The sequence below is a fragment of the Anthonomus grandis genome, chromosome 8 (genome assembly GCF_022605725.1).
Source record: "Anthonomus grandis grandis chromosome 8, icAntGran1.3, whole genome shotgun sequence".
NCBI classification, from domain to species: domain Eukaryota; kingdom Metazoa; phylum Arthropoda; class Insecta; order Coleoptera; family Curculionidae; genus Anthonomus; species Anthonomus grandis.
The window spans coordinates 24,704,894-24,730,099 of record NC_065553.1 but is presented as its reverse complement, the minus strand read 5'-3'; positions in this window follow the sequence as shown (position 1 = coordinate 24,730,099).

Genomic DNA, 25,206 nt, shown 5'->3' with positions numbered 1-25,206 from the left:
ACTTTGTTTAATTCCAGTAGTTTACTTCCCGTTTTAGATTTAAAGTGTAGTTTTTATTCCCATGTTTTATTTCTAAACGCTAACATTGCTAAAATGGAAAATGAACGTTATTCATTTGAACATCTTGCAGACATCCATTTTGTTTATGGTCTTGCTGATGGTAACGCGTATGAAGCTCAAAGATTGTATCAGTTAAGGTTTCCTAATCGCCGACTCCCGAATGTACGAACATTTTCAGAGTCACATCGGCATCTTAGGGAATACGGTTGTTTTCGGACCCCCAGGAACAATGCAGGCAGACCGCAACAAGCATGAAACCCAGTGACAGAGGAGCAAATTTTGATGTATTGAATGTATGGGCAGGTTTAGTGGGAGATGAGTTAATTGGTCCTTTCTTTTTTCCTAGAATTTTAGTTGGCGACACTTATTTAGACTTTCTACAGCACCATTTAAATGGTTTACTAGACAATGTACCTTTAAATGTGCGAGCGAACATGTGGTTTATGCATGATGGTGCCCTCTCATTTCCGTATAACAGTGCGTGACTATTTGAACTTTGTGTTTCCTGAGAGATGGATTGGTAGAGCAGGCCCAATACTATGGCCTCCACGCTCCCCGGACTGCAATCCTCTGGATTTTTTTTTCTGGGGATATGTAAAAAGCCTCGTCTATAATCCTGGTCAAGTGCCTTCGCTCGAGGTCCTAAGGCAAAGATTGATGCCTTTGAAACAATAAGAAATACTCCCGGAATTTTAGAGCGAGTAAGACAATCTATGAGAAGACGAATGGAGGCTTGTATTGCAGCGGGGGGTGCGCATTTCCAGCAATTTTTATAAAAAAAAATAATTGTTTCTCAGAAGTTTATTGTTTATTTAAAAAATAATTAATTATTATGTTAATAAATGATAAATAATTTTTTAACCAATTTTTGTATTTTTATAAACCGTCACTCTTTAATGTAAATAATTGTTCATCAATTTATTGAAAAAACCTCAATAACAAAGTTTTAACAATAGCAAAACCAGTCTACCTATTTATTGTTAAATGTCGTGCCGCTTAAAAAATGTCCTAAAACAAATGGTCACAGCCTACTACTTAATATTATCTGTTTAAATTTTAATTATTACGTTATTGGTAGCCTTTTATTAATCGGTGATTTTCTCAAAAACTATTCGTATTATCAAAAAAATGCAAGAAACATAAAATTTAGATTTTTGTATGGACCATATACTTGTTTAGCTTAATTTTTAAAAAAATTTATGCGTACATAAAATTTTGGCCGTCAAAAGTGTGCACCCTCTCAGTTTACCCCTTAAAATTAGTTTTACGTCTTTTCTAAGATAAAGAGTAAATAGACTGCCTAAAATTACGGGGGTATTTTTAATTTCGTTAAATTTGATGCAAAACTATAGACACAGTTTTAAAAAATCGATTTTTTTTTACACTTTTTGCGATGGCTGTAGCTTGAAGAGGGTGCATTTTAGGACCCATGTTTATAGGAAAAAAAAGTCTTATTTTGACCTCAGGTATACGCCCTTAAAATATATGTAGTGAATTTTGAAACACCCTGTATAAGACAAAAGTAGTTCATTCGCTTTTCTTTAACTTTCTTTGACCTTTCGAAACTAGTGAAATTCGAATGATTTTTCCAGAGCCTTATGTAAAATGTTTTACAATTTAGTCCCAGGAGTATTTGACCTTCGATATTCTTTCCAAATTATTTAGACCTTTAAATTGAGCTAGAGATATCATATCTAGAACTCTCCATAACTCAGCTGGCTTCAGTAAAATTCTAATAGTAATTAAATTCAAAATACTTTTATTATCTAAAGATACAAAAATTTAAAACTTATTGACATACATGTGCAGGGTGTCCCAAATTCAAGGATGACCATTGGGATCTCGGAAACCGTAAGAGCTACGGGGTCGGTTAAATGAAGGCAAAGTTGCGCAATTTGGAGCTTAACAAAATGACGTTTAAAAAATATTAATGTTCCGGATACTTCCGGAGATATCCAAAAAAAAACTAAATTTTTCAAAGTCGGTTTTACCTTCTATCAACTTTATTTAAAAAGATATCGGGAAACTAAAAATAGTTTTTTATTGCCACTTTTTATGCTCTACAACATGACATAATAAAAAAATAATCCGACGTTTCGTTTTTTTTCGATCATCATCAACCTTACTTTTTCTTATGAGCACCATATTGGATTTTTTTTTATAAAGTATTTTTAATTGCCTTTAAAATGAGGTACCGCACTTGCATGTCCGATTACTCCTTCTAGTACTTCCCATAAGAACTCAATGGGATTATATCAATAGCTGAAAGTTTATCTGGGATATTATCATCAACTCTGTTTTATATATGAATTAAAGTTATGAAATACCCTGTATTCAATTGATACATTTTAATTGAATTGGTTTAAAAAAAAAACTATATTAAATACAGAGTATTTTATAGCTTCATTTTATATAAATCCAATTTATTTGGAAATCCTATTGATAAATCTTTCTCTCTTGCACTCATGGAGTTTTTATGGGAAGTACTAGAAGGAGTAATCGGACATGCAAGTGCGATACCTCATTTAAAAGACAATTAAAAATACTTTTTAAAAATGAGAAAATCCAATATGGCGCCTATAAGAAAAAAAAAGTTGATGATGATCGAAAAAAAACGAAACGTCAGATTAATTTTTTTTTGCGTCATGTTATAACTGAGTACAACGTGCATACACATCCATGTTACAATCAAACATAGATAACACACAAATAAAAATACTGACTAAGAAAATAGTGCTAGTAATTGGTAAAATAAACTTTAATACAAATATAAAAATATATAAAAAAAAAACATCAATTAATATTTTAAAAAGTCATTATGTTGATTTTTTATATATTTTGATTTAATTTGTTTGAGCCAGACCATTCTTTTATTAAAGCCAGATCATAGTTAATAATACCCTCTCGGTCTTCTTGATATACACAACACTACAAAATAGCAGCATCGTCCATAAACACTATAATATTTTCTGCAATATCTAAAGTTGCAAAATCAAAAAATAGAGCTCCGGTATAAGACCGACTGATAACTCATAACATAGAACTTAAACCATTTTAAAAGGTCTCCTCTAAATCTATATACCTCTAGCTTGCGCAACAGTACTCCATGATCGACAAAGTCGAAATCCTTTGTTAAATCATGTAATAGAACCGCAGATAAGTCACGGCTATTCATTTTTACGTAGTAAAGATTTTCTAAATATTAAAGGATATCCATATTTGTTGATTTTTGCAAAGTCTGTTTCTATTTTGTCAAGCCTCTCTTTTACTTTGGATAAAGTTAGTAACAATGCAATTGGTTAATAATTTGAGGCGCTATCTCGATCCCTATTCTGAGATTGAGGCTGAGACTGATAGAGTGATTTGATTAGTGTAAGATAACCAAGTACAGGTACTAAGTTTCCTGACACTAAACTTTACACTATGACATCCTAAAGCTAAGTTTTTATTAAGCCAATTTAAATTAAAAGCAAAATTTCACTGGTTTTCTATGGTTTAAATTAAGCTATTGAGAAGCTGTAACAACTTTTAAAGCTTAAGTGTGAGTGACCACGCTATTTTATTTTGTTTATCATACGATCATTGCACTGTACGGTCATCAGCAAGTGCTCCAATTTCTACTAAAAGGTCAAGATTTAGAAAGTCTTTGATGTAAGAAAAGGAGAATATTGGGCCTAATACAGAAACTTAAAGTATACAATTAGAAGATATGATATTTATTTATTTGATGATAGTTCGATTCATCTTACAGGGATATAACTTAATCGATTAATTTTACCATGAAAACCAAATTTATTAAATTTAGAAAAAGAATAATACAGAGAAAAGGTTTAAGGAATTTAAAGCTTTTGGAATGCTTATTTTAATGTTGAAGGCTAAACAGTTATTTTGTTTAGCAGGTTGAAATTAGTAAAGATTTTTTATTATTTTCTACTATCTTAGAGTTGAAAATGAATTATATCGAAAGTTCGACAAATCAATTGAATCGACTTATTTATTTATCTAAAGAAGAAGTATCTAGAAAAGGAGAAATTAGCATCATGTCAGTGCAAAAATAATGAAGATTTAAGGAATTCTCTTAAACATTTTGACAAAAGACCATCATATCCTGAAGCATTTTAATGTTTTCTTTTATTGATAATTAATTTAATCTTGTCTAAGTTGCTGGGTTGGAATTATTTCCCGCGTTGCGTTCAATAATCGGGTGATCAATAAGATTTAAATCTAGAGACCTATAATTATTCAGTAAAGGAAAATAGTAATTATTTGAATATCTGATTAAAAATAACCGAGTTTTTAATTATATTTAATATGCAAAACTTGCTTTTTTGGTGGCCAAAGGGGCTGTTATGCACATAAGTCTCCTAATGAACTTGTTGTTTTCACATTTACCAGTGGTCAATAGCCTTAAAAAAAACAATATTTATAGGTATATTGTAAGCAATAAAAAAGATATAAATTTACTAAATAATATTTCTTATTCTGAACACGGAATGTGCCGTTCGGGACACCCTGTATAAATAAAGAAAAATCCGAAATCTCGCATTTTTGGAGGCCAATTTTAGTGTCAAAAATGCCAAAATTGAGAAGTTCTGTAATATCTACTAAAGAATTTAAGATTCGTTACAAAAAAATACTGTTACGTGTTTTCGTGCCTTGCCATCTCTTTCCCTTTTAAAAAAAATATGTTCTAATAAACTTTTTAATGGAAATATCATGTTTTTTCAAAAGTCGTTTGTCAAACAAAAGTCAAAAAGCTAAAATCAAAGAAAAAAAAAGAAAAATTTTTTATGTCGACAGAGTCAATACCTTACACAAGAAACACAGAGAACAATTGTCAAGAAAGCGTATAATTGATGAAACGCGGAGCAAAATTGAAATTTGGAGTACTTTATTAAGCCTCACGCTCGACATGATTGATGTAAATTTTGCGGGCCTGATGGAAATTTGCAAATACAATTTTCGAGCTTTTGATTAATGATTCCTTCTTGCCGCCTTCTACCGGGGAGATATTAACGGTGACGGCCATCTTTTCCTATGTCTTTTAATTATGGGGAAAATATGAGTTTAGCGCTTATCAATACGGCAATTATTGCTAAGAAACTTCAATTTATAAAAAAATAGTCAATCGCTTCCAATTTCAAAATCTTAGTTCTTACTTTGCTAAAAAGGTGAAGATGGCGGGCAATGTTGATGTTGATGCCGAACTTTTCAACTGGAGAAAACAGAACTTCTTTACTTGTAAATGTAATTCATGTACTTTGCGATAAGTTGTTACCAAAAATTTGCAGAGTTGTTTGCTCTACCAAAAATATAATTCTGATGAAAATTTTTTTTATTAAAAAAGCCTTTACATGGTGTCCCAAATTTGAGGGTAACCATTAGAATCTCGAAAACCGTAAGGGTCGGTTAAATGGAGGCAAAGTTGCGCAATTTGGAGCTTAATAAAATGATGTTTAAAAAATTTTAAAATTCCGGATACTCTGATCGAAAATTGTCAAAGTCGTTTTTACCGTCTACCGACTTTATTTAAAGAGACATCGAAAAACTAAAAACAGTTTTTAACTGCCACTTTTCATGTTCTACAACATGACGTAAAAAAAAAATTAATCCGTCGCTTCGTCGCATTAACGTCATCGCACTTGCATGTCCGATTACTCCTTCTAGTACTTCCTATAAGAACTCAATAAGTGCAAGGGAGAAAGATGTATCAATAGGACTTTATATAAACTGAAGCTATAAAATACTCTGTATTTGATATAGTTTTTTTTTAAAGCAATTCAATTAAAATGCTTTCTTAACCTAATATTTTGATTTTTTTTAATTTATATAATAGGCCATGACAAAATGATATTATCCGGTTAAACTTTATAAAATGAAAGCTGGCTATGGACTAAAATAATAATAATGTAATATTTAATAATTAAAGTTTTATTATTACTAAGACTTTATATTTTTACACTGTAAAAAATGGCTTTGTATTTTTTACTACAATGTTGCGTCGCCCTTTTTTTTACAAATTGTAGCAAATTTTATCCTACTTGTAGCAAGAAATCCTATAGGCATATCAAAGTAAATCTGACAGTATTCTAAACTTGTCGAGTAGTAAACAGCCCAATAGTGAATCGCATATTTTGCTACAATGAAATCAGGAAATGTGTGAAAGTAGTTGAGAGAGTTATTGCTTTTAATATATTAAGTCTACTCTTAGTCCTGAGTTAATTAACTATTTTTAGAAAAAGCTTCAAAAATAATAATCTTTTTTTCTCTGGCAACCTTTTGTGACGGTTTCCTTAATAACGTATATGTTTTAATTCTCACTACACGTGCAAGATCTTACAATTTTTAAGAAAAAGGCTGCATTTTTTAAATTTATACACATAATTCGATACATATTTTTGAATTAAAATAAAAATTACTGGTAAAAATGATTTTTTATCAAAAAACTTTTTAAATGGTGTTCAGATATTTAAATGGCTTCAGATATTGCGATTAAAAAAAACTAATGAGATTTCTTATCAAATAAAATTTGATTTTACCGCCTTAATTTAGCCTTTCTGCCATCCTGATTGGTCAAATTAACCAAGCATTAATATCCAACTGTCAAATTAATTGTAATAGCTTCCGTTGCCAAGCGGGAGGTCGCTACCAAATCTGTCACAGAAATTTCTATCGGTTTGTATGCAACCACCAATTCTTTATATTTTTGTGTTTTGTGGTTATGTGGTTCCCGTTATTGTGACTTTTGACTACTTGCATAAGCTCTTTTATAAAAGTCAAGAAATTAATAGACTTTTTGGGATTTTATACAAATATTCGACTTACATTACGTTTTCTATAATAAAATATTTTGTATATTTTTCTTAAAATGTTTAAATATTACTATTTCTTTAGAATTAGATTTTTTAAACATTTGATCTAATTTTTTTTCTCATTCTCAAATTTAGTATAAAATATTTTCTTTACTTATGTATGTTACTTAAATTTGAAACATTTATATGGTTTTTAAAATTAATACATTTCATCATATTTTGTATGTAATTTATAATCTAATTGCAATACTTTTAAGGACATTTCAATTACAATTTTTTAAAGATTGTTTTTATCGTTTGTTACTATCCCTATTTGCACCTTTTTTTATAAAGAAAATTGCCCCAATTGTAGCATTTATTCTTACACATTTTTTTTTAGTGTAAGACAAAAAGGACGCGAAATTTATCTGATATAGTTATTAAATAATGGTTTACAAAAATAAAAACAAAATATCTAATCTTACAAAAAAACTTAACAATAATCACAAAAACGTAATAACTAATTAATAATACAAAATATTCACAAAATATGTTTAAATTGATATCCTTCTGCTTCGATGCATCTTGCAGAAAGACGACCTAATTTTAGTATTGCACGTTGAATTATCCTTGCGTGAATTGAGCTAATTTACCTTATTAAATTACGTCTTAATTGAATTATGTCATCAGATAAATCGCAAAACAATTTACTTTTAAGGTGACTGACTGACCTATAATAATCGAAAGAATTCAAATCTGAACTTCTAGCAAGCCATTGCATAGCTCCGTGCTTTCCTATCCATTTATTTAGAAATATTTCATTTAGGTGATTTGTGACTAATCGTCCATTATGGGGAGGCACGACATCCTGCTGCCACCATAACTCTTTTACAATATTCATCTTCAAATTCTTCTAATATGTTGTTTAAAACCAATTCTATATACCTTTCGGAAGTTAAACTTCCCTCGTAAATAACAGGGCCAATAATTTTGTTGCACCACAATCCTACCCACACGTTAAAACAAGTTTGACCCTGTGGCCTGACTTCTGCGTGTTACCTTGGGTTTTCTACCATCCAATAGTGTTCGTTGTGCCGATTAAAAATTCCGTCAGTAGAAAAACTACACTTATCCGTCCATATAAATTTTAGTAAAAACTCATTGTCTTCATAAATTTTGTTGGAGAGACAGTGGCAAAATTCCAGCCGTCTAATATTGTCCCCTGGTGTAAGTTTTTGACTTAGATGAATTTTATATGGATGGTAATTTAAAAAATTTAAAGTTCGCTATAATTTAATTTGGGCATTTGCATTTCGTTCTCAAATTGTCTTATTAACCCTTGAGGTGCATTATTCACCCTAAATAAAAAGAACAATTATTGTCCATAGCTGTATTAACTTTTCTTAATAATGTTTTAAAACCTACAACATTTTGTTCTTCCGCAGCGGTTATTCACGGGCCATATTTTTTCTTGATTTTTCCAAACTTCCAAATTCCACCAAATTTTTATCAACTTTGGCAAAGTAAATCTCATGCAGCTGCAATCGGTCGGGATATTCCTGTAAGTATCGCTCACTTGAAATTCTAGCATTTCGGTTTGTTTCAAAATACATTTGCAACATAACGCGCTTTTCTAAATTTGAAAATGGCACTTTCTTATTTTTTAATTTTTTTCTTATTTTACTAAAAAAAAAAGGGAAAACAGATGACATTGACGTTTGATCTAAGCAATCCAATTGTTTTAAGTAATAGTTGCCTTTATTTTTTTTTGTTACCATAGCCATGTCACTTTGGCATGACCTACTTACCATTTAAATTTAAAAAATCTTTGTTAAAATAATACCTGTAACATATTATTAAATTGGTTTTAAAAATATTATTTGAATACAGGGTATTTCATAACTTTGGTTCATATATATAACAGAGTTGATGATAATTTTCAAGATAAACTTGTTAACAAATCCCATTGAGTTCTTATGGGTAGTACTAAAAGGAGTAATCGGACATGCAAAAGAAAAACCTCATTTTAAAGGCAATAAAAAATCCTTTTCAAAAATGAGAAAATTTAATATGACACCCATAAGAAAAAATAAAGTTGATGATAATGGAAAAAAACGAAATGTCGGACTATTTTTTTTTTGCGTCATGTGGTAGAGCATAAAAAGTGGCAATAAAAAACTGTTTTTAGTTTTCCTATATTTCTTTAAATAAAGTCGGTAGAAAGTAAAACCGATTTTGACAAATTTCGTTTTTTTTGGATATCGCCGGAAGTATCCGGAATTTTTGAAATTTTTTAAACGTCATTTTATTAAGCTTCAAATTTTGCAACCTCGCCTTCATTTAATCGACTCCGTAACATTACGGTTTCCGAGATCCCAATGGTCACCCTCAAATTTGGGACACCCTGTACATCAGGAGAAAGGAGAATCTCTTTTCAGTGAGAATATGTAATTAAAAGGATAATTGGCTAGAATAGATAAGAAATATAATGAGATCGCCTTAAAGATAAGACGGTAAACAATATGACGAGTGTGAGCCAAGCAACGTTTGCAAAGAAGCTTAAGATTCAGAACCCAGAATCTGTAATAGTTATACAACGTAACCGTAAACATAACCAAAAATTAGTCCTGCTGGAGCTGTATTAAGGGCTAAAATGGATAGCGATGTAGCTGTGAAAGTGAAAATCAAATTAATTGAATAAAGAGTAGGATGGAAAAAGAACTAGGCAAATAAGTATGATATTGATAAAACAGTTAAAAGGAAACCACAGCTCAAGATCAGATTGTTACTTGGAATGCCTTAAAAAACATATTGACTTTTTCTCTTAAATTTTGAAAAAGTTTAAAAATAGACCGGAAAACATAGATGTAATTCTGAAAGTGGATCCCAGAACCCATAACTTACTATTAAGCAAAGAAAAAGTTGATATAAGTTGGTCAAGGTCAAGGATGTTTGAGTATGTCCATATCATCCAGTGTTTTAACTGTAAGGGCTTTGGTGGTCTAGTAAAAAATTGTGCAGAAAGTTCTTTTCCTATAAGTCCAATCAGTTCAAAAATTAATTGTTTGAGATATAACAAAAAAAATGTCGATGTAGACTAAATTTATTAGAGGTAATAAATAGTAGTTGACTATTTTAGTGACATAGAAGGCTACAACTAATACTTATGAACTAATACCCAAACAGACACATTCTCTAGTGGATGTGATGATTAATGCATTGATTCAAACTAGGTCAAAATATTTATGGACATCCTCTGGAGGATAATTTTGTACAAGTCAATGGGTTTTGAATTATATTTATCTAATGGAGTTTCTTTGGCCTTCCAAAAGATATTGTGAAGAGTATAGTTGGTTTACCTGAGTCCAATGGATAGATTTTTTTGATCAGCCATTGGACCCATATTTTTATAGGTTTATCAGACATCACTACTGATCGAAAGATGATAAATAATAATAACGATAAATACAGCATAGCTAAGAGTAGAATAAAAAATATATCACATAGGTTAGTTTCAAAAGGCTAATCAGACCGATTTTGGCTTATAAAGCTACAAGGTACTGTTTAAGCATAAGTTACTTTAATTATTTTAATCTATACCAAAACCTAGAACTAGATATGAATTTAAATACAATAAAAAATTGCAAAAATACGTAATAAGATATTTGACAGAATAGACATCTAAAAAATAATACTACCTCTTTTAAAATTTTTTTTTATGTCTCGGTATTGTAACCTTGCTGTTTGAAGAACGTAATGATCTACTATGAGCATTAGCTCTAAATTCAAGTTTATCAAATAAATACTGTGTTTTTTTTTGTTTTTAATAGTTTAAAACAAAATACTTTGAAGACCTTCATTAATACGATCAATGGCAGTTTTAAATTCACTTAAGTAGAAAGAATAATAAAGCTGCATCTTTATTTTGATGAATATGCCTAACGAACCATGGATTTACGAAATTCCAAATTCTATGGTTAGAAATGAGAAGCCATTCGAATATACTAATAAAATCATGAAAAGCTATTGAACTCATATTTTTATAGATCCAGCAGACGTTAATTTTTTCTTAAAAAATGTATAGGACATACTATGGATTTAGATAAATATCAAGATCATGTACAGTGAAAATCAGAGAATCAACATTAATGAAAAGCCACTGGATTTCTATTTTTCTAGATTTATTAGACGTCCATCTATCTTCAAAAACTGTATCTTTATTTTAATGGATATATTGGACTTATGAATTTACGAAATTCTTAATCCCATGATTTCAATAAAATAAGAATTCATTGGTTAAACAATAATGAAAAGCCATTTTCAACGGATGTATTTAAAATGATAACGAAGGTAGTACCATATATTGGCCTTGTTTCGCAATTGTCTAATGGAACTTTTGCATCGAAATATGTTAATATTGGACCTTCATCCGTTTTTTGTTTCGTAGTTTTTTGGATGAATTATGAATGAGAAAAAGTCATTATCTGATGGACTTTTTTTTTACATATGCCTTTGCATCTTTAGCAGTGGAAATATTACTTAATGGTCCTTTGACCGGAAAACTTTGTGACATTTGTATAATCATATAAATATCCATTGGTTTTTTTCAAAAAATACATATTTCAAAAAAGGGAAAATCTTTGGATGTCCATTGGGTAGGTTTTTTGGTACCTGATTAGTACATATAGTATTAGAGCAAATGGAAGAAACATATACTTAGCATTTGAGTGTTAGATCAGTGTCTACAGGTTTTGTAAAGTTCGCGAATATAATTCAACCTAATAGCTTTGATGTGGATGGTCTAACGATAACATGGTTAATAACTAGTACACCATGAGAAGTGATTGGTATTCCAGGATACAAGGTTTACAGAAAAGTTCGCGATATAGGTAGAAAATTACATTCCTGATATATACATACCACCTAACTGATTTATCAGCTACTTTGCTGGATCCAACTTTCAATATTAAATATAAATTAAATAACACTGCAGAAAGTCTTATATAAATATATCAAAACGTTACTAAAATACTATACGTAGAAAATAGTTGGAATTACAATAGATGAAATAGCAAAAAGATGAACGTAAAAGTTGGCAAACGTTAAGGGATCATAAGGTCTATGTTCCTAAAACTATAGTGAAAAAATTCTTAGTTGTTAAATGATGAAGAAATAAATTAGTATTTCTTTAGTGTATTTCGAAAATAAAACCAGTGTGATACTAAAATAATAAATGACTGTATTGTATTATGAGTATCCCAATAAATCTATTTTTTGATATTTAACTCTCCGTGTTATCTTTAATTTCTTTAAATTATATCGACTCGGTTTAAGGTTATATCACAAATATAGCTTATGGTTCCTTAGTGTTGTATTTTTCGGATTTATTGTATTGGTCGGATGCTGATCTTTATATCTTTGCTCCAAGTCCGGTGTTAATAGAGCTGATTACACAAATTGGTTGTTTGCTTCTGTTCGTGATGCCTTATGTTTTTTTTTTTCCTTTATTTTTTCCTTTGGTTCTCTGGTTGCCCTGCCCTGAAGAACCAATAAGCAGAAACAAATTTCGGCAGACCATATTTACTTGTTCTGCTTCCCGTCTTACGGAGTATCCCAAAAAACCTTTTCTTTTGCTATTTATCTCTCCGTGCTATCTTTAGTTTTTTTAAATAATAAATTATAATAATATTAAAATTAAAGGAGGCATAAATACATTCAAGTTGGTGGATTCCTCTGATATAAATAGAGTATTAAGTCTTATGCTACAGGTATTCATGAGCTAATACTTCACGTGGTAAAATTGAGCTTGCATGTAATAATATTACATGTCATCATTATTATCATCATTTATAGTTTTATAACCTATAAATAGGTAGATCTTAGCTGACCGCACAATCATTGTTGATCCTTTTCTATCTTGCATCAGTTCAGCATCGTCTTTTATTTCCATCGCTCTCAGATTCACAATGATGCTGTTTCTCCATATTATACACGGTCTCCTCATAGATCTCCGTCCTTCCTAATTCTCTTTCCGGGTCATTTTGATAATTCGAGAGTCTGGTTTTTGGTGTACATGTTCATCCTATCTTAGCCTCAAAGCTAGAAATTCAATCAGTTTGTTATTTGTTATTAGACGGAATTGTTATAATTAGATTACTCTAAAGCCTTTGATGTGATTGCAATTCTGTTCTTTAAGTGATATTTGTTAGGTCGAAAGTAGTTGCTTAGTATGGGTGAAAGAGTATCACAATTTGGAAGCATTATTTCACAGATTTAGGAAGACCTAAAATCAAACGTTAAAATAAAAGACTTCGAAAGACCTTTTAAACAAGCTATTACTCGATACCCCTTGCCATTTAAAATTTTTAAGGGGATGACCCTGGAGGGCAGAGGGTGAAAGGGGGTGAAGTAATTTTAGGTTAGAAAGTTGTCCCCCTTGACAAATATTTTGACGTATTTCGGCGTTTTTTTTTAAACAGTGGATTTCGATAAATCCGTGGTAGGAAGTTTTCAAATGAACACCCTGTATATAGATGTAGAGCTTAATTTTGAGCAACTCTTAAAATCTATGCTGAAAAGAAGTTATGTAAAAATGAAGCTATTAGTTTACTAGAAAAAAATTATGCGAGTAACTTATTATATCTATTCATTATTCTTGCTTCATATTATATTATTCATTCTTGCATGTTGTAAATAGAAAAGGACTACAATATGTTGATGCTTTAGATTTATTTTTGAGTTGGAAAATTGGTTTGGCTGAAAAGTGATCATTTGTAAAAAATCAATTTGATTTATATTTTCAAGAAAATAAATTATAAGTAAATAATCAGTATATTTGTTGTGCATAATCCTGCTATAACACAAAATTATTTTACATTGCCACAACACAGGACTTATTGTTTTTTCAAAAAAAGCTTTATTTATAATGGTGTTATACGAAATTTAATAAAATATTTATGTAACTGAATATTTAAGATTTAGGTACAAGAAATATTTATGAGATATACAGTAGAGCGCTGGCAAAGAAATAAATTGATTATATGATATTGATTAGACAAAGATACAAAAATCCAATCATGTCGGCAAAAAGCTTACCCAAGTTCTAATACCGGATCAGATCATAATCCCATAGTAAGCAAAATTAGGCTTAGTTAGAATGAAACAAATAATAAGAAGATCAAAAAATACTCGAGTCGATACCATCAAACTAAGAAATACATAAACAAAACAGCGTTTCACAGAGGAAGTCAACAAAGAGCTAATGAATATAAAAGAAGAAAATTTTTTATATAGAAAACAAATTAAGTCAAAAGGAAGTGTTAACACCAAAAACGTCCAAAAAAAAACAATGGATGACAGAGGAGATCCTGCAGTTATTGGTCGAAAGACATTAGTTGAAAAATAGAAAAAAAAATAGAGAGATAAACAAGCAAAGAAAAAATAAATAATAGAAAAAGAAAACGGGGAATACTCAAAGATGCAAACGGGAAGCTAATCCTGGATACAAATCTTAAACTAAGAAAATATACAGAATATATAAATACGAGGTTTGGAGGCAATAGAACCGAACAAATGGAAACTGAAATCAAAGAAAGCAAGTATCTGAAAAAAATGGAAGAATGCCTTAAAAAACATCAAAAATGGGAAAACAGTAGGTCCAGATCATATCCTATTTGAAACATAAAAATGCATGTATATACATACATTGGATATACTAATGGATTTACTTAATTAAGTATATAAAACAGGACATATACCAGAACAATGGTTCCTCTTCACCTTCTGCGCTATCCCAATAAAAAAAAACTGTTGTAAATACAGAACAATATTTTCAATTAGTCCCGCGTTCGACATTTTTGAAAGTAAGACATGGACGCATGAGTAAAAACTAAAAGAAAGAATAGATGATAGTCAATTCGGGTTTAGAAACAGACTAGGTACAACCAGAGAGGCGTTATTATACTAAATGTGTTAGTACAGAGAAGTCTGCACATGAATATGGATATGCACGTCTGTTGTGTTGTCTTCAAAAAAGACTTTGATAAGAAAAAACTAGTCAAAATTCTTAGAACAAAAAAAGGAAATAACATAAATTTAAGAATAATAACAAATCTTTACTGCAATCAATCCACAATAGTGGAAAATGAGCAAACCCTTAAAATAATAATAAGGAGAGGAGTAAGTCAGAGATGTATTATGTCACACCTGCTCTCTAATATAAACAATGAAACAATTTTTTAAGAGGCACTACTATCTACCTAGATGAGGAATAAAAAAAAATTGAGAGTAATAAACTATATTAAATTTGCGGATGACACAGTGATTATGACAACCTTCGCAGAAGACCTTCAAAGACTATTAAATAGAACCAGTACATTTTGTGAATACTATAGATTAAAAATAAATATAAAAAAGAGAGTAGTTTACTAGATCAAAAAATAAAGAGAGTTTAGAAGTACTGATACCTGGGCACCTGGATACAAAAGAAAGAAGGCAAAACAACAAAAATAAGAATTAGATTAGAAACAGCGAAAAAAAAAGGGTAATAGAATAAAGAGTGAAAATAATAAGTTAGTATGTATTTTCTGGACATAGCACTATGAAAGTTGAACACTTAAACAACAACACATGAACAAACTGCAGTCGTTCGAAATGTGTTAATATAGAAAAAATGCTTAGGATATCAAGGACTGAAAGAAAAAAAAACATGGAAATACTTCAAGAAATGGCCAAAGAATATGAAGTAATTAACATCATAAAAGTAAAAAAGTTACAATATCTAGCACATATAATAAGAGGACAGCGATATGAGATGATTAATTATGCAATGAAAGATAAAGAGAAGAAGAAGCATTGGTCAAAGGAGAGTTTTATGATTGACAAACTTAAGGAAGCGGTTTAATTGTAGCTCAATAGAACTTTTCAGACTGGGGACAAATGAAATAAGAATAGCAGTGATGACATTTAAGCTCCGCTAGGAGAGGGCACCCAAAAAAGAAGAATTGTGGATATTTAAGGTTAATGCAGAGGAAATATTTATTAGATGATACAGTAAAGTTTTGGGGCTTATGTAGTAACGGGTACGTTAATAATATAATAATAATCTTTGATATATCTGTTAAGGCTTACTGCTTACTGTAGGATATTCTTTATAGGGATGAGTTGGTTCAGTGGAAGAATGGTCAAGAGGCTAAACTTCTCCATCTGCATTTTTTCTAGCGATGCACTTTTTTATGTAAATGTTTTTTTTAAATATTGTTTAAAGTTGCAGCGTCAACGAGAAGAAACTTAAAAATTCATGTGAACATTTTTAATTTGATTTAAAATGTTGGTCACTCTATTAGAAAACTTATTTTTCAGCAAATTAAAAATATAAAAAACTTAAAAAAAAACACGGTTAATCCAACGCATTAGCAGACTGCATTTTTTAAAAAATCAAAATGCGCTACAGTCATAATAAAAAAAAAACTGGACTCTCGACATCAGGTAAATCGAGGATATACGACCCTTAAAATACATGAAAAACCAAAAAAAACACAAAAAAAACAAAATGAAAAAAATCTGTCGCCATTCATAAAAAATGGCCCCCTAAAAAGTCATCTAATTGATGTTCGGATGTTTTTTAGCTAATTCTCGGCTCGAACACGAATATGCCATTAAAACGCCACGCAGTATCGGCCGGGAGATCTTCGAGATTAAAAAAGACAAATTAAATCAAGAACCCGATGGTCAGATTCTGGGATTTCAGAAGGGGGAGAACCCAAAACGGTCTCCAAATGATTATCGTACATAATGGTATTGTTTGAATATGTACATTTTAAGTAAAAGTTATTAAAAAATACTCTAGATATGAGTATTGCCACATATATCAAAGCTTATACTATACGGATGCACTCTATCCGTAAAGTAGCGGATAAATTCGATAAAAATAAAATGGATTATTTTTGAAAAAAACACCCGTCAATTGTAGTATTTGGTTTAGGGTTTTTCTACGTGGAAATTAAATATACACGGTGACTCAAAAAAAAGATATGACGTCATAATATGTTTTTTAAATGGAAACCACCATTTTTTAATGCAGAATCAGAAAGAACGCGTTTTTTTTACAAAGGATATGGTGCAAATGAATAGTGGTTACATAAGCAATTTTTAACGAAAAATTATGATAAAATGTAAAATTAAAGAAATACCGATCTAAATGAAATGTTTTTATTTTGGTATTTAAATTGTTATTGAACATACATCGTTGGAATATTCCCGGGATATTCCATAAAAACATCTTTATTAAAATAGACATTTCTGGAGTGTTTAAGTTATATAGATATTCCAAAATAAATGTAAAAGGTGCATAATTTAATGCTAGTGCTCGCCCTGAAAATTGAACTATCAAGCATCACTATATAAAAAGTTCGATATTCCCAATAATATTGTGCGAAATAAGTTATAAATAAAACTTCTCCTGGGACAAATTGGCTTACCCTAAAAATGTTTTCAAATCTGCCAGAATGCACCTTAAACCATCTTATGAACTTATTAAATAAGTCATTCTAAACTAGAGCATTTCCAAGCTCCGTGAAGATGACCAATATTTTTCCACTGCATTAATAAGGTAATAGAGATCAAGTTTCAAATTGCATTTCTCTTCACGTTACCCAAGATCATTGAAAAATTGATTAAAAAAGGCTCCTCCTATGGCTCTGATAAAGACTAGATGGGATGATTCCTTCTGAAACTTCATAGCTACCAAGATATATGACACGATACTCATAGTTTTCATCAACTTGTCATGCTACTATATACTAGGTGTTCTGGAGTCTCTTCCTTTTTCCCGCAGAATATGCATTCACTTATCTATTTTAGTTTTAATTTCCTGTGGTGTTCTTGAAGTTTAGTTTTAGTTAAACTTACTAGAGCTTTAGATCTTTTTGAGTCAATAGTTTCAAAAAACATTTTGGATTGCCTTAACGCCGGACGATAATCTCAAAGATATTACCTGAGTTGTTTCTGTATTTTTTGAAACTTATAATATACTACTCTTCCCTATGCCGTAGATAGGTTCTGGTCTCACAAAGTGAGAGCCGGAATCCTTTCTTGCGAAAATATTGGCTTCTCCGTTACCCTGCATGCCTGTGTGCCCATGTACCCAAAATATTATAACTTTATGTTTCTTACCTGGCTCACTAAGTTTCCCTAAACACTCTCTTAGTATTTTAGAACTGATGAATTGATGATAAGCTTAGTCATAGCCATAGCAACGGCCGCTTAACTGTCGGTGAAGATTGCAATATTCAGCTTGAAATAGTGTCTGTCCAAAATTAATTGAGCGCACCTTTTTATAGCTCTTATTTCTGCTTAAAGGATACTGGTATGTTTGTCTAGAGACTTTGAGTTTTTGATGCCAGGCACGAGTACAAAGTAATATTTCCTAGTTATATCGTCCTCGATCAAAGGAATAGATCTTTTTTGAGATATCCGGGCTCTCTGATCGATATTATTTCTGTTCGTTCTATCTGTCTAATCTAAACATGCCCCTTTTAGCAGCGCCCTGTACCACCAGATGAAGAGGTTCTAGTTCAACTATAACCCCCATCGCTGTTTTGGGGCATGGTTTCATAGCTCCGTAGGTGATTATGGGTTTTACCATCATGGCATACATCCATTGCAGTATTTTTAAGGAACAACAACAACCGAGTTTTTCCCATTAGGTTTCTACAGATGCTCATGGCATTTGCTGTAATTTATAGATGTTTATTGATCAACTAACTTTGCTATTTAGTGTCACTCCAGGGATATTTTACTTTATTCGATGTATGCACAAACGTCTGCCCAGGTTAATATCCCTGATGGGTTGCATTTGACTTTCACGAGTGAATGGTACAATGGTGCATCAATTTTGCCAAATTGATGCTCAGCTTTATTGATGTACACTATTCTTCTATAATGCTTAGGGTTCCTTGTATTAGGTCGTACATCGTACCTGCCCATGACTATAATGACGATGTTATCAGTAAATCCTATGTAGGTCATTCCATAGTTTGTCAGTATTTGAAGTAGTTCATCGACCACTAGACTTCATAGTAAGGGTGAGGTTACCCCTTCTTGGGGCGTGCCACGAGTAGTTTGGATACTTGTGGTCTTTTCACTTATAGTTGTCTCAGTTGTGCGCGTGGCATGCATTTGACAAATCTTTTTAATTATGGTTTTGTACAAATTTATCTTCTCCTGTCCGTTTTGTAGAATTACAGGAAAAATTCCATCCACTCCCTAGTGGGTACAGTTAAAAGGTCTTTATTGAATACTTTATCCTTTTTGCTGTAAAGACGGTTGGTTCTTGCAATTTCACAGTGGTCTTCTGTGGGATTAGTGTAATTTGTCGGAACCATTTCTACAGGTTCGCACCTTGAAAAGTATGTTTGAAGTAATAGGAGGAGTTGCTCCTCTTCTCCCTTCGTGTAGGTACCATCTGGCGCTTCTTGAGGGCCATTATTGGGTATGTGCCTTTCTTAGCGATTGCTTTAAAATACAGTCTAGCAGCAGTTCGAGTGTCAGCGATTTTCTCACTAAGGGTTCTGAAGTGCTGTAATTTGGCTTTCTTTATTTCTTTGTTATATGGACTAAGCATTTCAGTGTATAATCGCGTCTCTTTTCGCTATATTGAAAAGTTTAATCTTAGTTTTGCCAGGTACAGTACTCCACCATGATGCGTTTTGAACCGGTCTTTTACCGGTCAAAGACCTCTTTTATTACACATGTGACGGCTTAAGAGTTCTGTTTAAAGTTTAGGTGCCGTTTCCCATTTAAGCTTAGATGATAGAAGCTTAGATATCTAGCTTGAATTCAATAATCCTATGGTATAACAAGGATGGTTTAACTGATAGTCTCCAGTCCTTAATGTGGTCTCGTAATCTAATAAAGCTAAGTAAAGTAATATCAAATACTTTCAACCTTGCTTCAGTTACAAATGTTACAAGGTCGGTTGTCGTTAGGTATTTAAGCAGATACTCACCTCTAGAGTTTATTGAGTAGACAATGCACCAAATAAAGATCACTCGACAGCAACAATTTCGTGTGATTTGTCCAAATCTTTTGGCTGTGTAAAGTATGATATCTTAACTTATAAGTCACAGCACTTAGAATTCAGTGAAACACCTCCCGAATGGTTTATGTCATATTGTAACGGTTAATATGATTACGTCTTCTTGTAATCCGGGATATCTCATAGTTCAGTTTTAACAGTTCAATATTTTATTTCTACTCTTTATAAATGACAGCGCTAGTATGGAGATCAGCAGTAAAATCTGTCTCTTTGCAGACGATGCAAATTCTACTTGGAGCAACTAGGATATTAAGGTACCACAGAGACCTGTATCAGATAAATTAATCAGCATTAAATCTTGATGCGGTTGAAGTCTTCTGTGCTTTAACAAAAACTTAGAGACTTAAGTCTTGTCATACAAAAATACATTGAAACACTTTTGTACTTCATAACACCAGTTTAGCCGTGTCGATTTTAAGTTGTTGGGTTTTATTGTAGGCAAGTCCTTAGTCAAATCTGAAGTCAAATAATGCCTTATTGTTACAGCAGAAACTGTTTTTATTAAAGCACAATCCCCTTACCCTAAAAAAAAAACGATTTCATGACCAATGATGAAGTGGGAATGGGCAGATGCAGATCCCTCTGGTGACAAATTTGATATCGGGAATTTTTTCCATTTTTAAATTATGATAATTTTTAAATTATGACTGGGGATTTCAAGTATATTAAGAGCGGCCAGTGTTACAATATTTTGTTGAACAACCAAAGACCAATACAACGTGCACCTCAAACTTCAGTTGACAGTCTATAATAATTTCTTGATTGCATGTTGTTCTATCATGGTAATTGTCATGAGTTGCACCCTTTAATACTCCTATAAAATACAAAAATCTTATTTTTAGGAAATTATGTCTGAGAAGATTTAAGTCAAATTACTGTTTTATTCTCCGGAAGTCATCTGATATTGTTGGAGATAATGTCTTGTCATTTAGACTGTGCTAGGGGATTGTTGTATCATCAGCAAATAAAATGATTTTTCGTCGTATGTCAAGAACAGCAAGATCATTAATGAACAGGAGCAAAAGTAATGGGCCTAAGACTGATTATTAAGGTACCCCCATGACACATATTTATTTTTAGAATAGTCAAAGCCCACGGAAACAAATCGTCGACGATCATAAAAGTAAGGAAAGAACCAAAACAATGCTATTCCTCTGAAACCATAGCTTCCAAAGCAATTCCCTATAACTAACACAGTCAAAAGTTTTAGTCAAGCCGTAAAACACTTACACACGTTTATTTGGCTGTAGAGGTTGTAAAGAAAGTGGGATTAAAATAGCTCCAATCTAAAAAATTAAGTTTTGTATGTTATGCACTTAGATCGGTTTCCAGGGTGTTAAATTTGACAACGTCTGTATCGGTCAATTATGCTAACTTTAAGAATCATCTGAGGTAGGATATTCTATTCTGGAGTACGTGTTGTGCTACTTGATTTAAAGGTATTTTTTGCAATAAAAGAGACTTTTTTGTTCAACTATTCGAATTACGGTATTTAAATCGTCCCTAAATAATAAGCTTCTTTCATGGACAACTTATAGGTGTGAAATGACTTGAGGTGTAATCACCCTGAAGAAAAATCAGATCGCGATGTCATGGTCATAGTCACACATAGTCACTTTTGGCGAATAAAGAGATTTCTGATGCTTACATTGGGAATTGGTGTCACTCTAATAGCAACGGATCTACTTAGTGATAAAGGAATAGTCCATACTTGTAGTGGAGTCGTAGGTTAAGGTAAAATGAAAATCCTGCAGTCTCCCTCCACTTATTTATGAAGCATTTAGTGATTTAAAATTCCCTACATGTTTCGGACACAGTGGTGTCCATCATCAGGGGATAAAAGGTTTAAAATTGTTATTGGATATATGCCCCAGGGTTTGATTCCATGTCAAAAGCCCTCTATTTGTTGTTATTGTTTTTTTTTATACATATTGTTCGGTGCTTTTTAACAACAGAATGTAAATAAATAAAATAAAAAATAATAATTAATTAATTTGGCCTGTATTCGTTTAAATTTTTTGCAGTTTTTATTGTGAGGAAGTGTATTTTTTTATTTTTGTTTGTGAATTTGTTTTGGTATTATATCTAAGACCTTAAAATGTTTCGACCCTGAGAAAATAGGCAGGAAAATTTGGAAAATGAGAGGGAAAGTGTTTGTGCCGGCTTATGCAGACCGTGGGTGCACAAGAAAGACAAAGTTTGTGATGAAAACAATAGGAAAGATCTGGACAGTGATTTAGACTCAGATAGTTCTGATAGTTCATTTTGTTCATCAAAGTGAGGAAGCAGAGGAAGAAGCAAGGGAAGTAGAAGCTACAGGGGAAAAATCAAGCAGTTTTAAAATGTAATTATTTAAGTACAGACGCCAAACAAATTTATTTAAATGTCTATAACAACCTAAAAAATGATCTGACTGTAATGCTTTGCAAAAAACAGCTTTTTTAACAGGGATTCCCTATAGTACAATATGCTATTTTGTAAAAAAAAGGATTAAAGACAGAAAAAAAGGAAAGATGCTAGACAGCCAAAGGAACTTGATACGGATATTGCCAAATTGTAATTGATAAAACTCGGATTTAAGTTTAAGATGGTTAACAAAAGGGCTACTGTACCTAATGGAAAGTACTCGAATTGTCAGGTGGCGTGTAGAATATTTGGAGAAAATTAAAAAAATTCGGGAGGAAGAAAGATCCATATATTATTTAGACGAAACATGTAATGATACACATGACACGACAAAAAAGGGTTCGACTGATAGTTCTAACAAATGTGTCCTAAAAGATGTTCTACCAAACAGGGGATCTCGAATGATCATTATTCATTGTGGTTCAAAAGAAGGTTGGGCGAAAGATAGACTGAAATTGTGTAGCAAAAAAATAAAAGAGTGCAATATGGACTATCATAGAAACATGCATGCAGATATATTTGAAACCTGGTTTGAGAAAACATTAATTCCAAATTTAAAGAAAAACAGTGCGATTGTTATGGATCATACCATTTAAGGCTTTCTGAAAAATTTTCAAACGTATTTTCACATAAATTGGAAATTAAGACATTTTTTATTAAAACGTGATGTCTATTTTCACGAATCTTATACAAAGAAACAATTATTAGAAGTGGTAAATACAAAATCATGGGAAAAGCATTATTTAGTAGATAACATAGCTAAAAAGTATGGTCATACTGTCCTTAGACTTTCTTCGTATTATTGTCTATTTAATTCTATCGAGTTAATTTGGAGACAACTAAAAAGCAGAATTTGCAGGAAAAATAAGAAGAAGAAGAAAATGTGCTATATTACGTAAGACAACAAAATCTTGTGTACAAGCATCCTAAAAACTAAAAAATTCCAAATTCACTTTAAATTTCAAACAAACATAACATCTAAAACACTTTATGATAAAATTTACACACATTACCAAAATGAATTATAATAAAACAGATTGAAAAAAAAGCATTTTTTTGATAAATTTGATTAAAAAATAAGTAAAGCTGTCAATAAAACAGAATTTAAAGGAAGTAAATTAAATTATTTAATAGGAAACAAAACTAAAACACTAAAATGATGCCAGAGCACAGGTCAAAAGGTATCATTCAAAAAATCGTCAAGGCTGTAATATGCCCTAGATAATAAAAGTGATTTTTATTTCTTTTTAAATGTCTTAACTTCTAAAATTTGTCTAAAACATAGAGGAACATGGTTGTAAATTTTTTGCTAAGGTATATAAGTGAGTTCTTGGTGACGGAGGATGTAGGGATTGGTAAGGGAAAATCGTTAACCTGGCGAGTCATATGACCAGTGTTAGAGGGACGTTTAGGACATTTATGAATAAGAGTAGCTGTTTCTAAGATAAAAAGAGAAAAAAAGTTAGAATTTTTTGAGATATAAAGAGAGGTTTACAAGAATTTCTTAACCCAGCGGAACATAGGTATCTAACTGCCTTTTTTTGAATCACAAAAATTATGTTTAATAATCCCTTGTGGCTTAAACCCCAAAAAGGCAAGCCATAACGAAGATGGGACTCAATAAGAGAAAAGTACACTGAACGTGCAACTACCCCTTCCAGCTCATGCCCCGCCATTCTTACTGCAAAGCATCCAGAGGATAATTTTGATGCAAGATTTAGGATATGATCTTCGAAGCGAAGGCGACCATCAATAGTAATACCAAGGAACTTACAGCTTTCTTTGTTTTGCAAGGGGGGAGTTTTTTAACTAAACATAATGCCCTGAACGTCACACTTAAATCCCATAATAAAGGTTTTGCCCACATTAAATACAAGCCTGTTTGCAGCACACCACTCCGATAAAATCTTAAGATCCTTAAAAACCTGGGCTCTAACACTATCAGAATCTCTATGATTCCATAAAATGGTAAACCACTTTGCCCTGCAGTTTTAATGAACCCAAATCATTTATAGAACAAAAATAATAGTGGTCCTAACACTGAACCCTAAGGTACTCCAGTTTTAAGGGATCTGGAATCGGATAAACATCCAGATACTGTAACTCTTTGGGTACGATTAGACAAATAGGATTCCAGCCATTGCAATGCCAGACCTCTAAAGCCATAATCATTAAGCTTAGACAGCAGTATTCCATGATCTACACAATCAAATGCCTTGGATAAATCGCAAAACACTGCCGCCGCGGACTCTCCAGAATTTAAGGACACATAAACACTCTCCAAAAAGCCGAAAACAGCGTCATGTGTCCCTTTTCCCGTTTGAAATCCAAACTGATTTGCAGATAAAATGCAATTATGTTGCAAAAAAGACAAAATTCTGATTTTTGCAAGTTTTTCAACTATCTTGGAGAGGGTAGATAATATAGAAATTGGACGGAAATTACAAGGCTCACTCAAATCTCCACCCTTATAAAGAGGGATAACCACTGCCTCTTTCAAACATGCTGGAAAGATGCCATTATGAAAGGAATTGTTTATGGCAGAAGCTAAGGCTTTCAATGCTGAGTCAGGCAAAAGGAGTAGTAATTTTGATGATATCCCATCAGCTCCAGCTGATTTATGGTTTTTTAAGCTTTTAATTGCATCTCTAACGTCAGTAAGGCTAACAGGATAAAAGAAAAAATAATTTTGAACTGACACTTGTTGAATATAATGCAAAGGATCAATATTAGTATTCACATCCTTGAGCAATAAATGAGGAATATTACAGTAATAATCATTTAAACTATTTGGTCTTACTTCTGGTTCTGAAACTTTCTAGTGAGAATGCCTGAAGTCATTTATAATTGATC